Source organism: Centropristis striata, chromosome 16 (genome assembly GCF_030273125.1).
Source record: "Centropristis striata isolate RG_2023a ecotype Rhode Island chromosome 16, C.striata_1.0, whole genome shotgun sequence".
NCBI classification, from domain to species: Eukaryota; Metazoa; Chordata; class Actinopteri; order Perciformes; family Serranidae; genus Centropristis; species Centropristis striata.
This window is the reverse complement of record NC_081532.1, coordinates 20,357,265-20,372,339: the sequence shown is the minus strand read 5'-3', so window position 1 is coordinate 20,372,339 and position 15,075 is coordinate 20,357,265. Positions and strand designations below refer to the sequence as shown.

At 39.1% G+C, this 15,075-nt stretch overlaps 1 protein-coding gene across 2 annotated transcripts in view; it reads right to left on the bottom strand.

Annotated features, from left to right (window-relative positions):
* babam2 (BRISC and BRCA1 A complex member 2) overlaps window positions 1–15,075 on the bottom strand; it is a 101,061-nt gene that overhangs the window by 55,290 nt on the left and 30,696 nt on the right. The gene's annotated exons all lie outside the window — the stretch shown is intronic.

The window sequence follows — 15,075 nt, the reverse complement described above, 5'->3', positions numbered from 1 at the left end:
ACAGTAATAAAACGCTGGATAGAAATACAATTTTCCATAAGAAAATAAAATAACTAAGACATGGAGAAACAGGAGGGCGCCCGTCAAAACCTGCTCAGACTTTTCCACTAGCAGCAAAACTGTGATGTTAGCTTGCAGCTAACTGATCATTAAGATACAGAAGGTCAAAAAATTAACATGGATACTTTGTTTACTCTCTCAGTCTCTGGAGAACAAAATGGATGAACCAGGGCTGCAGGTCACCACTCATGAATGGATTATGGACTGAAGCATCATGGTTTTCACAAGACAGGGCTCAACAGCTAACAAGAACATCTGATGTCTCCGGTAAGCCCAGAGTTGGGGGACGTTGTATTTAGGTGAAAGAGGCTTGGTACACGGACACTGCAATACGCTCCCTTTGGTGCTGCACTTGCTCCACTCTCTCCAGTCTCTTTTCCTGTTCTCTGTTTCTATACAGATGCAAAAAAAATGCCTCATAACTCACACACACTTGCAACAAAGTGGTCTGGATGGGCAAGTGTGCAACACTGTACAGGAGGCTTAATAATTCTGTGGCCTTTTATAGTCGATGTCCGCGATATAGGCATTTTATAAATCCCACACAGAACAAGCTACGATACATTGAGTAAATCGGATATATCGCCCAGCACGAAGTAAAAAGCTAATGCTTCCAACTCATTTTCTGATTATGATAATACTCTATAGCACTGGTCAAAATGTGTGACACCTAATCATCATAATGAAGCCTTCATTCCTCACAGAATAAAGTACCAGAAGCAGTACATTCTGACACGTACCTAGTATGTCAACAAATATTCTGCTCCCTTGTGCATACCGAATTAATTAACTTTTAATCTTAATTAATTACTCTGCCTATTTAACAAATTCTTGTTAACATGACATGGCACATAATAGGCAAACATTTTCCACCAGAACGAAGAGTTTGCGGAAGAAACAGGGAAAAAAAATCTGTGGGGCATTTAATTTCATCTAACAGCCACAGCTGTGTATGCAGTTTTGAAGGTCACAGATCCCTCTTGCACATCATAAATGTCAGTTGAGACAGGGATCTGCTTTTGGGTGACGCAATTAAGTGTGGGCCCTGGAAACATAGAGTACACAGGGATGTGGAAGCTACTACCTTTGCAAAGCTTTAAGCATGGGGAGTGCCATCCCAAACTACAAAGAAATATCGTGAAATATTTTATTTCCTTACTCACTAATGCACAATTTTTCATGTTTGCTGTTGTTGTGGAAGCCTCGTAACATTCGCAGCTGCAATTTGAATGCTTTCACTACAAAAGGTGCTTTTCAGGGAGGCCTCAGAGATCAGTCACAAGAACTAATGATTAAAAACATGATGCATCTGTTACAGTTAGACGAAGACATTATTTGTTTACATGCTAGAACACAGGTGTTCTTTGATTTCAGTGCTATTATGTATGACTGTACTATTACTATAAACAGGAGCGACTTTAACTTTCTTATTGTGTGACACTTTGTCAGAAGGCTGAAAGCTTTGGAACGCCAGATGTTAAAACACCTGGCTGTAATCACAGCAGGGTTCTCAAATCTAGAGCTATGCACAACACAAATCAGATACAAAGTTCTGGACCTCAGACTAACAAAAACAGACTTCAATCAATAAACCACAGGAACCTCAGTCTCAATGTCCTGCTTTCTTTCACAGTTCTTCTTATTGAATTTATAGAAATTTACCCCCTGCTGTCTCTGTGATGTTACACCGCCTCTCACTTGGGAATGTACAACATGGTATGCATGTATATCAATGTGTACACAAAGAGAGACCATAGTGGTTGATGCTAAGTGAAACTGAGAGATGAAAAAGCCTTGAAGTCATTGTGAGTGCTTCAAGGTGAATGTGGTCTTGATCACCTACAAAACAGATCCAATATAAGTCCTTCTTTATCAGGAAGTATGTTGTAGAAATTCTTGAACTCGCCTTGAGATCAATAGAGCATTACTAAGCTTCTATATTGCGTGTGAAATTGGTCAAATATGTAGTTAAATGTACTTAAATGATGCAAGACTGCATTAAAAGTTACTCTTCTTAACTTCGTATAGACTATGGGTAACAATTGGCTGCTTAGCAATTATGTTTTTAAAGTCCCCTTCTACTTAAAAATGTGTTATTTATGTCATCTGAAATGTCTGACTTTGGCTTCAGTTGGTCAGTTGAAAGTTTGTCACTAGAGAGGTGTTTTTACAGTCCTCTAATGTCAACAAGTTCCCCAACATAAACTGCAGAAGAGGTTGTGTGTCACTACCAGAAATTACGACACGTAGGCACGTATCGCGTTTCAAGGCACATATTAACGTATTGCGCCACGGCTCGAGGTACAATGGCGCGTTCTAAAAATAGCACACACGTACAGTCCGCAGTTGTAAAAAAAGACTGCAGTTTCTGTGGATTTATGTTGTAAAACCACTGACCTTAGCATTAGGGCAAAAAAAACTACTGGTAAGGCGTTATAAAAGACAGTTTAAACAGTAAAAAAATGTATGTAAATGCCAAAAATTAAGTAGTTACGAGGGTCACGTGATTGACGCAACTTATGTTAAGAACGTAACTTAAGTTAAAAATGGTTTACTTTTGTTTTAACACGGAATGCAAACCCCGCTCTCCTGGGTGAAAGTCCGCCGCTTGTTTGACCAATCCACGACGCAGCAAAAATGTATTTCTTTCCACTCAGATGGACCTCTTAAACACAGGAGAATACATATTAAAAGATATATACAATGCCTGACTGTATTCCATTATATTTGTATACCTTGTGTTTTGCCGTAAAACATCGTCTCAGATATAACTGTATGTTTCATATCCATGAGCGCTGTGTCAGCCGCTGCCAGTGACAAGTTAACAAGATAAAAGATGCTAGCTAGACTTCTGACCTGTCTGCTATTTGTCAATTTTGGTCTGGAAGCTCAAACATGAAGCTGAATCTCTCTGATGAAAAAAAAAATGGACCGGATGCTGAAGCTACCTCTGAAGACCATGATCTAGCCGCGGGACTCCGTTCTGCTCTGCTCTTTCACTGGTAAACCTAGCACTAGCAGCAGTGGTGGGCAGGGCATGAGGCCAATCCAGAATTCCTACTTCTCCACAGTAAAATCCACTAGATGTGAACTGACATGTTTTATTTTTATATTGCCATATGAAAAACAGGGTTTTATTGCATGAAAATATTTGTAACTTTAACAATTAATTCTCAATGAATGGATCTTTTTTTCTTTTTTTTTTTTTTTTTTTTTTACAAATAATCCTATATTACAGATGACCTTGTCCTGTTACACTGAAATCAAAGAATGATGTAAGACTTACGTTAGACCCACTGTATCCTTCTCTTTTGCAACTGCATCCAACCTCTTGCAACAGAGGAGTTTCAGTTTGCTGCGCCAGCAAACTCAGCACAGGGGTGTGCATTTCCTGCCATCAGTTTGGACTCAGACCATCAAGGAGCAGATATTACCCATATTTGGTATCATTTGATAATACTGATTTGAAACAAGCCTTCAGAAATATACATTAACTAATGATACGATCAGTAATTACATTTCTGTGATAGTTATGGCATAAAGATAAAATGGTAAAAAAAACACTTTTTTTTTAACACTTTCTCCTCTCTCACTTCTTATTTCTGTTTTAGAGCTGTTACGGCTGACATTTAAATTCATCTTCAAGAGCATACCAAGCTATAATACATCCACCATTTAAAAGCCACATAATTGTTTATCTGCGTGGAAGCATTGGCTGGCCTTTTCAGATTTCAGTGGTACACTGCATTAGTGAAGCCCAAACTGGCAATTACTTGACGATGTCTTTTGGGCAACTTGCTTCCCTACTAAATGCCATGTCTCAGTGCTATACAGATACGCCATCACTCAGCAACAGGACTTTCAGAAATCCCTATGAAAACAAAATGAATACATCTTGATATGCTTTGGTTTTCCCCGGAATTTATGCAAAACATAGCTGAAAACTGCTTTTGCATTTTCAGTGCTATAAGTAGTAAATGTACATTTCAAATATGCTATTAAAACATACAGTATGCACGTTTTAAAAGGACAGCTCTATGCAGAGAGCATATCGTCTCTGGCAAAAGTGGAATTGGCTTCACTATTCATTTCAGTCAATTCTCAATTACTGCAATTAACAATGAAATGTTAATATGTGAGCAATGTGATGGTAACAGTTTAACAGTATTGCACCCATTTTTAACTTCTCAAATAGCTATAGAGTGCTGCAGGAGTAAGTCCTAAGACCTGCATTTTAGTTTAGTTTAATTTAGTGTATTTGACGAATTAAAATTCAGTGGTAAAAATACAAATGTATGAGACAATTGTCTGGGGAAAAAACAATAAAATCCAGGAATTATTTCCATGACGGTCCTAGATGTTCCATCAGTCATACCTCTGCACCAACAAAGATGGAGGAAGCTGATCAACAACCATAAACATGCCAATAAAAACAAAAATGATATGACTTTTGTGACCAAATTACAATGACCTTATTTGGAGGTTTAATCTAGCTGCCTCAGTTGAACCCTTTTCAGATTAGTTGCCCTAGCTCTGGTATTGTGATTATGAACTTCTTCTAATTTAGTAAATACATTGTGAAATGTTCGGTTGGAGCTCCATCCTCAACTGGGAGCATAGTTGAAGGAACTAAGACCTTCCCACATGATTCCTGTAATTCTGCCCTAGCACCACTCCTAGGGACCTCAATATCATGAATGAATAGCACAACCAGTTCTCTTATCTCAAAGTCAAGGGTTTTTTTAATAGTATTTTGGTTAGATGTCTGCAATAAGCTCTGTGGTAAATGTCCTAAAAAGGTGATTAGTGGAAGTGGCTAAATGAGACTGCAGAGGTTAACTGGGAAATTGTCACCATGCTGAACAACAGGAGTGACCCCTGGATTCCACTGGATGCGTAACAGCTGCAGATCCGTCATCGGAGCCGTTACGCACCCATTATAATCAATGTGTGAGATTCCACCGACTGCAGATCCGCTGCGTAATGAGTCCGACAACGCAGGGCCATCCGACAGCCCTCGCAACACTTGCGCAGAGCTTCTATTTTTGTCGGACGACGGAGCACGACGCATAAATTCAGCACAGAACAGATCGTTCGGGACAGGAAGTCGTGCACAGACACAAAATAAAACATCCGGTATATTTTCAAAATAAAGTAACTCGGGTTCACGGCGGATTGCATTTCATAACTTGAAGACCTGAAATCAACAGGTTAGAGGTTTTCACTCGTCTTTTCACCCGACTGACACCGCTCACTCCGGTGCTTGTTGTAAACAAACAGAGATCACTAAGGCTTGTTAACAAGAGGCTCTTGTTAACAAGCCAGCCGACCTCGTTAGCGCTCGTTAAGACGGAGTTGCTGGATTTGTCTCCAGTCATTAACGAGGAGATGTTGATTATCTTCCAGTTATATCAATTGATTAGGCGTGAATTTGCGAGATCTCGTGCGTCCTCGGGACTCTGCTGTCCGCAACAGCTCCGACACAGACGGATCCGGTGGGTGTTGACGGACCGCGTAGATACGCAGCCATTGCGGACGGACCCCTTTCGGAGTCGTTACGCATCCAGTGGAATCCCGGCGTTAAGCCTACGCCCAGCGTGTAGTTCATTTATAGCCGAACATTAGCTTCCTTTCTTCTGCCATTTACACCTCAATCTTCTTCTTCTTCTTTGTGAAGATTAATATGCTGAATAAAAACTTGAAGTATTATAAACTTTTGACCTTAACTTCTGTGACAAACTAAAATCCAGTGGAAAACCCCCTGGCTATTTGTTGAGGGAACCAGAGCAATGCTAACTTCCATGTTGGCCTACAAAAATGCGTCAGCACTTTATAACAGAACAGTAAACATTTACTCAACTTGTATGCCACCTGAGGGACTAAATCATCTTTGTCATTAGGAAACTACTATAATGTACAAGTACATATAGAACTGTACATGCACTACATTTTTGCATAGCACCAGCAGAGGCAGCATGCAAAAAGGGATGAGACAGAAGAGGCAGAACTGAGGCAACTAGCACTCTAGGCATTATGGGAGTAACCTGCAATTATTTTATAGCTCTTAAGATTCCTGAGCTCTTAGTCAGTGTTTACCGTGCAAGGGCACGGCAAGGCCACAAATTACAACCACTTGCTTTGGCACCAAATGCTCAAGAGTCACGCACAGGCCCGAGCTTTCTCTCAAAGCAGCAGACAGGCCAAGAATAGAAAGACAAAAAGGTAATGGATGGAAGGTGGCCATTAGATCATTTTTTGTTTTTCCTTTTGTCACATGTTTCCAGAAATGGTAACACTGCAGTCTTTTTAGACTGCATAATCCAGTCACGGCTAATTCTATTCAATTCACTCAATTTATGTGACAACAGCTTATTTAATCCAATGTGAAGCCATGTGGTAAACCAAGCAGGTCAATCCAACAGAAGAATAAGACAATCAATGTGCCACTGATTTCTCTGCTCTGGTCATGACACAGCAATGACTCAATATACAGTAGAGAGTATGGACAGATATAATAGCCGATTGAGGGCCAGTTTAATCATAGCCCTAATTTTTAAAGATGGGCATTGCTGCATCTTCATGTGTGTGTGTGTGTGTGTGTGTGTGTGTGTGTGTGTGTGTGTGTGTGTGTGTGTGTCTGTAGTGACCACAGCATTGTTTCCAGGTCTATGCAGAGAATTGTGAAAGACTCATCATGTGACGCAGCAGGCTATCTTCAGCCACGACTTCTCCAAAAGCTCAACTGCCTCACGGAGGAGGACGTTGTAAGCTGGACAGAAAACCGCAACAACAAGAGCCTCATGAGCGGTTGAGAAAGGAGTGACAATTATGTGGCAACCGGAAAGGTAAGGTAACCGCAGCTGCTCCAAACAGGTTTTTGGCTTATCTCTTGGAAAGCTGTGGTGGCCACCATGTCCTCACGAAAAAATTTGGACAAACAAGTGTGAATGCCAGCCTGGAATACCAAAAAGGTGCTCCGTCGCCATTGGTGATTCAGCGGTGTAGGCCGTCACATAGGTGGCTTTGTGTCACTCTTCACCTCTATTTTAATCTGGATTTGGTGTGAAGGCAGTTTTGTGCTTAAGATTGACAAGACTGTGAAGCATTGCACTATAAATGCTACTATTTACCTTTTCCCAACGGTTTAATCAAATATGGTTACAATCAGTAGATGTCATGTTCAAGTTAATGTAATTGTGATAGAAATTATACCTAACAGCTATAAACAAGTAATATTAACTTTAGGTTAAAGCAGACGAGTGTCTCAGTGAGTTAATACCTGAAATGTGCAAATATCTAAAAGATTATGTTCTATTTCCATGGATGTATTGAAGGTGCTGCATACGACTTTCAGAACAATAATATAGTAGTAAACAAGTACTTGTAATGGCGTGGTGCAGTAAGTGAGTAGCTTACTCCGTCAACACTGTTAGCTCTGTCTGCATGTTTCCAATGTTAACGCTGTTAGCAGCCATTACCATGGTTAGCACTGCTAGCTGCCAGTATTTTGGCTCAGCCACCCATATGTAGAAAATCCCAGCACAGACTCTGGATGTCGTATATACCAACTTTGAGAGAACTGGACAATGTGTTCCAAGATGGGCTCATAGAGAGAAGCATTGATTATGCTATTTGATGATTGACAACTAATAGTTAACCAACATGTACATGCAACATTTTAGTTCCAGTTTCTCAAATTTGAGGCTTTGCTGTTTATTTGCTCTCATTGTGATAATACAAAAAGCGATTTTTGTATGGGGGTTGGGATGCTTTTTCCCCCAAGTTTTTGCAGCTGTTTATTTTGTAAAGGTCGGACTGAAGAGCCATGTGACCTTCAATTCTTTTCTGTGCAGAAATCTATTAACCAACTGAGCATACTGACAACACCTTCACATGCATAAACTGTGTCAATAGATAAGTAAAATATTGTCTAATCCTAAAATGGTAAAGTTTTACTGCATATGACTGCAGGCATTTTTCTTCACAATTGTATCATCATAAATAACAATAAAGCAACGCATCAACTATTTCAGTGCATGAATTAAAATTCATTTTGATGAGCTTCATAAATCTTAAAGGAAAAATATATTATTTCCCATATCAGTTTAATGTATTATTAGTTAATTCGAACTTGATGACCAACATTCATCAACATCATTGTTCAACATCAACACAGATTACTGCTCTAATAGCAGCTCATCATTCACTGTAAATCAGTTCATTACTTGGTTCTGACTGACTGTTAATGTTCCTGATCTATTTTAAAACCTCACTTTGAGACACTAAATATGAGCCAATAAAAACATACACAGAGGTGACGAGTGGGTGCTGTAATCTATTGATTAGAATAAACAACGCCTACATAAACGCCCCCCTGAATTAATCAAAAGCTGACCTCATGCTATATGTTTCACTTCCTGTTTGATCCCTCCATAACCCATTTAACACCAGAATGGTAAGAACATTCTGGAACAGGCTATAGGTTATGGGGATGCTTTCCATTTTTGGAATAATGCAGAAAGAAAGCCAGTGTAGAGAGGCAGCAGCTTTGATAAGAGGTTAATCATTCAAATTACATTTTTAACTCTGGATGGCTGAATGCCCTTGAGCAACTTAGCAATGTAAACAACTGTTGTTATAACAATTTTTATATTAAGGTGCAGTTTATGAAACTCAAGAAGCACAGTTTCCTTGGGACAGTGATGCAGCTCATCCTGTCAGTTTGTGAAATTAACACTAGCAGAGCTGTCTCTCCAGGTCATCAGTCTGATTACCAGCAGTCATTATTACCATGAGTCACCAACAAAGCTGCCATCAATAAATACAATGCCATTTTTGATCCCATAATGTGAATATTATTGATTAATATCCTAATAAATGTGAGGCTAATTGTTCATTTGTTTCTATTAAAAACATTGCATGTGTAAGAAGAAATTGACAATACTCTGATGTTATTATTATTATTTTTTTAAATATCCCTGAAAGATCTTCAACAACAAGCAACTTCATTATTTCTAGAGCTTGACCGATATCCTGGTTGACCAAAAATATAAGCTATATTCGCCTATCAAAGACAGATTTCCATCTATTGTTACCGCATACATTTTGTCCAATATGTGCAGATCTGAAAACTTTTTTACAGAGAGAAGTGATTTAGAAATGTATTAGCATTATTTTTTCTTTTACTTTTTTTTCAAGAATTGTCCGACAAAGGAATACATTCTATAGTCTATAGCAATGTTAAATATTCTTGAATAAAGTTCTTTTTTTGTTTAACCCTCCTCTTATGTTGTGGGTCAAATTGACCCATTTCACAGTTAAAAAATAAAAGTTGAAAGTATTTTTTCATAAGAAGAAAAAAAAATTAAAAATGGAAAATAAAATAAATTAAATGTCATGTAAAACCATTCTATTTTATATGTAGGTATTTCAAATGTACATTAAAAAAAAGTTTTAACATTTTTTTAATTAAAAACTAGTGAATTATCCTCATTGAACCATGATCTTTGAGAGGTAAAGAACACCATTGCACTAAATATTGATTGAATGGTTAGTGATAGAGTTATTAATGAAATATAAACAATGTTTATTGGGGTTCTTTAGTTTCTGACACTTCTGACAAAGTTGCCGTCTGAGAACCTTTGCAATGTAATTATGTAATCATAATCCACATAAAAAACCTCTTTTCAGATTTAAAAAAAAAAATGTCTTCATCAGTATCAGTATCAGTCTGATAAAAACCTTATAATCCTAATCTAATTATTTGATCTGATTTCATTCTTGCAGAAATAAATAAAGTACTCAGAACTTAAATTGTAATCATAATATTGATCAGAAAATTGCTAAAATGCTAATTCTAATGCTAATCATTTTCCTCAATTTGTTCAGTTCCAGGTTGGATTCGACTGGCACCATTATCCCATGCATTCATTGTACTGTAAATTAAAAAAGAAAAGTCTGCTTGTTGTCATGTGCCTTGACAATGATGAGGACTCTTATGTTAAGAGTGCATATGCAGTGAGATTGTGACATTCTTGCCCCAACCTCAGCAGTAGCCTTTAATCTGTCCTCAACTCCTCCACTGTGCCCCTTGGGGGGAGACAACGCTGCGCTCTCACCCTCCTGCTCCTGAGGTGGGAGACAGTGCCATTGTTAAACACAGCCCTGAGGAGTTCCTGGAACACGTTAATAGAGAATCATTAGGAGGAATTTTTCACGTCTACTCCCCCTCTGTGAGCTGTTTACTCAGGCTGATTTGTAGCTCTGTAAATAGTCGGAGCAGAAATGTTATTGAAATGAGAAAAGCCAGGACCCACACGACCTCACTTTGAATCATATCTAATTATTATCACAATAATAATGTGCAAACATGAAAGTTATTTTATTCCAATTTCTGATTAAATTTTTTTATTTAAAATTTTACATTTATCAAAAAAAAAAAAATCTTTGGAAATACCATATTTGCTTAAGGCTAGTTTAAGAGTTGATTTTTGTATAAAATAATAAAAAACAAGACAGGAAATGAAAAGGCAGTACAGAAATAATCAAGTCAGTGACGCTGGCACCACAAATGAAAAGACAGAGCGAGAGCCCAAGGCTCTGCTTCACCCTGACCCTCCCCTGTCAGCTGCCGCATGTGGAGCTCCGAAGGTTAAAGTGTGTGTGTGTATGTGTGTGTGTGTGTGTGTGTGTGTGTGTGTGTGTGTGTGTGTGCGTGTGTGTGTGTGTGCGTTTGGAGGGGGGAGGGGGCGAGGATGCACGACCCAAAATAATTAGAGTAAAAATAATTAGATGTAAGTGCTCTTGTTGAAGCATGCACAGTTTGTACAGACAAAACCAGGATAGAGGAATGCCCAGGGCTCCATGCAAACCTCCCTCAGGTCAGCTCTGAGGGAAGCTAAATTGACCTGTGGGAGTGGGATACTGGTTGCTGGGCACTGGGGACAGCTTGACATACAAAAAGGTTAATAAATGACATGTACAAATACAAATCTGTTATTTGGGAAATGTGTTTATTTGCTTTCTGGCGGAGCTTTAGATGAGAAGATTGGTGTTTAACATGCACCTACAGCCAGCAGCTGGTTAGCTTAGCTTAGCACAAAGACAGGGAAAAAACTAGCCTGACTAATTAACATCTCAAATGTTTAATAAAACCAGAAGTGTGAAACTACAATTTTGCATTTTCAAGGGAGTTGTGTGCTGGGCTGTTTCTTGGCTGGGTGCAGCACTGTAACTTCCTGGATGTCTGGCAACAGCTCAGAGCTTTTTCACCCTGTTTACAATCTTTGTGCTAAAGCTAAGTTAAGCGGCTGCTGCCTGTAGCCTTTTATTTTACGGTCAGACAGAGAGTAGTGTTGATCTTTCCACCCAACTCCCCGCCAGAAAACATTTGCCAAAATGCCCAAATTCCTTTAATTTTGCTAAAAATGCGTGCCAACAGTGATGGGAAATAGTACAAACTAACCTGAAGCAGCAGCATCCAATAAAGCACACAGAGTTCAAGTGCTTCAAGTGTAAAAGAAAAACATCGGCTAAGACGATCAGAGGGGCAATCAGAACTTGTTAACAATAAGTGCTCTTTACTGCTTTAACATCAGCAGCACTTCACATGTGGGCTTTAAAAGGATTTATACCGATAAGGCAGAAGATCTTTGTTTATTAGGTCCGGGAGAGGATCCGCTTCCTTGGATTTATTTGTGGTGCGAAAGAGAGCAGCACAGCAGAGATTTATTGTCTTAGAATTTAGTTAGATAAATGGGTGCTCTGCAGTTCATGCAATTCTGTTCATTACTACATGGAATCTTCAAGGTCTACAGGAATATTTTTAAATAATGTTATGTCAGAGTTAAATAGTAATGAATGCCTTTGGAACCTGGCAATCAATTATGTCCAAAAAACCGAAACATGTACCTGAAAATAAATACATTTTTTTATCTGATATGTTGCACCCATAGTCAGCCAAGTCAGGTGCAAGTTTAGATTAGCCGTTACTGACAATGATAGAATACATATTTGTTGCAATAGTGATTTCTAAACAACAGTCAGAAAACTGAAACCATACAATGTTACATGTTGGTTGGTGTATTTACTCAAACTAGTGCAGTGCCTGAGGGAAGTATGTATTCGCACACCATCCAGCACATACACACTGAACATTGATATTCGCTGTATATTATTTGAATATTATTGGAAAATTTAACCTTGTAGCGCACTTTAAAACTCTGAAAGATAGGTAGGTTAAATAGACCAACAGATGAGATGAGTCAGGTGTGGAAATCCAGAGCGAATTGTGTCCAGGTGTAGGCCTATCACACAATGGGGGCGGAGCTCCCCTAAAAGGCGTCCGATCGGAAACGTACTTCGTCATATATATATATTTTGAAAAATTAATTTAAAAAATCTTCAAAATGGAGGATGCACACCTTCGTGCCATGTGCAAGCCACATACGAAATCTTAGGTCAGTCTGACAAGAGATATGCCTTAGACACACATCCACACCTCTTGCATTGATGGATGGATGGATGGATAGATGGATAGATGGATAAGATAATAGATAAATGTGCAACATAGACCTAACAAGCAATACTTAATTTAATAAAGCTTTAATACTTTTTATGTCACATTTGATTTATTAAGCTGAAGTATAACTGCACAATATGTTATTACTCAAAGTATAGGGACAAAAAAATAGAATTATATTAAGAAGAATCATATTTTCAGTTTTTGCAATCAAAAGCAAATGCATGGTCACCTTAAACATTTGATTAGATAAATCACACCTGCTTGACACACACACACAGACACACACAGACACACACACACAGACAGACAGACACACACACACACACACACACACACACACACACACACACACAAACACACACACAAACACACACACACACACAGCTCTGGAGCGGGTGACATGGGCCAGTGCTTGTGGGGGAAACAAAGCTCAAGTGAAGCGCGAGCAGAGGGCTCAGTCACGAATGTGGCGTCACTCCATGCTGATCAGTGTGGACATTTAGAGGCATGTCGCCGCTGCATATATGCATACTCTACAGAGGGAGGATAGACGGAAAGACAACACCATGAGATGCAAAAAGTCCACATATGATATCAGATGTTAGTTGATATTTTCAAGGGTCCCTGAGAATTTGGAGAATCCCGGAATAACATGGAACAAGATAAGAAATGTATAGTACAATTAGTAGCAAGTAACATAAATCATCTAGGCCTGAATATGTTCTATATTTCCTTTATGTCATGTAACCTTCCAGAATAAATGTGCTGAGTAGACCGGAACAAATGAGACATACTGTAGCGCAACCACGTTTAAGGACCGATATGAAGAAATATCCTATACAGTGGGAGGTCAAGGGCCAATGCTACATGAGAAGGTATGAGTAAAAGCAGCTTGAGATGGGTGACAACCCAGAGGTCAAGGTACAATCAAAGGATGAGACACTAAAACTGTGCCCAAGAGGACCACATGCCCTTTAAAAGAGGAAGAAAACTGCCAACATCCGTCTGTGTGCATTTCACTATCCTCCCTTCATCTCCGCTCTCAGTGTCCTTCCCACTCTTTCATTTTGACTATGACGGGCTGCCCCCTTTAAAAAAAATATAAAAATAAAAAATAAACTTGCATTCCTCCCCTCTCCCCGAGGCTGGGCAGTGCATGCAGGAAGGTAAACATGTCCACAGTGGTGAGCTCAGACCACGCGGATGCTTCGCTCCAGGTAACAGTCGTCCTCCACAGCTCTGCGCCCACCAGCAACATCTCGGCATTCACTAGCAGCGCAGAGTAGCCTGTGTCTGAACAGATTTCCGCTTCAGTGCCAAACCTTCCCTCCTCAAGCAAGGACATCCATGGATTTGATGAGGAGGTTGATTCAAATTAGGGTCAACAGTCTGACCTCTACCTACAGTACCTGGCTGATGGCTGATATTCTGTCTGAACAGCATCACCTTTTTGATGCGGTCTGTTGACTGTTTTTGTAAAGAAAGACCAGCTATGAAATAGGCTGTAATGCATTTTGAGGACTTAGTGGGTGTTCTGACTGAAAACAGCCCTGTGTTAAAATAATGTTAAGGCCTGCAAGCAGTGAAATGATCTAGGAACACCTTGCCAGATTCCATTGTATTGCATTGCAAGGCTTACATGCATATTTATGGTATTGCATGAAACATTTCAGCAGTGCACATCATTTTATACATTTTAGTAACTATACATTTTGTTCACATTATCACCAAAACATGTCATTCAAAATATAACAGACTTTTCTTTAATTAGAGCTGAGGTATAGCGGGTGGTTCCTCCCACAGTCCAAGGACATGCAGCTTATGTTTAATTGGTGATTCTTATTTGCCCATAAGAGTGAATGAGAGCATGCATGGCTGTCTGTCTCTATGTGTCTGCCCTGTGATAGTCTGGAGACCTGTCCAGGGTGTACCCTGCCTCTCGCCCAATGTCAGCTGGGATCAGCTTCAGCTCCCCAGCGACCCCAGTTAAGCTGTTAGTGAAAAATGGAGGGATGGATGAAATTTCAACATGGTAACTCTGCTCCAGCACGGCCTCACTGCCGCTTTGCTCCTACAGTCATGGAAAAGGTTAGACCATTATTTTCTTCAATTTCTTATTCATTTTAATGCCTGGTACAACTAAAGGTACATTTGTTTAGACAAATATCATGATAACAACAAAAATAGCTCATAAGAGTTTAATTTAAGAGCTGATATCTAGCCATTTTCCATGGTTTTCTTGATAGTAACTGAAATCACTTTCAAGAAAACCATGGAAAATGTCTAGATATAAGCTCTTAAATTAAACTCTTATGAGCTATTTTTGTTGTTATCATTATATTTGTCCAAACAAATGTACCTTTAGTTGAACCAGGCATTAAAATGAACAACAAAGCAAGGCGAAAACAAGGGTGGTCTAATATTTCTTTTCCATGACTGTAAGTGAAAACATAAAGTGTCGTCCAAGTGATGTAAATATTGACTTTGCTACT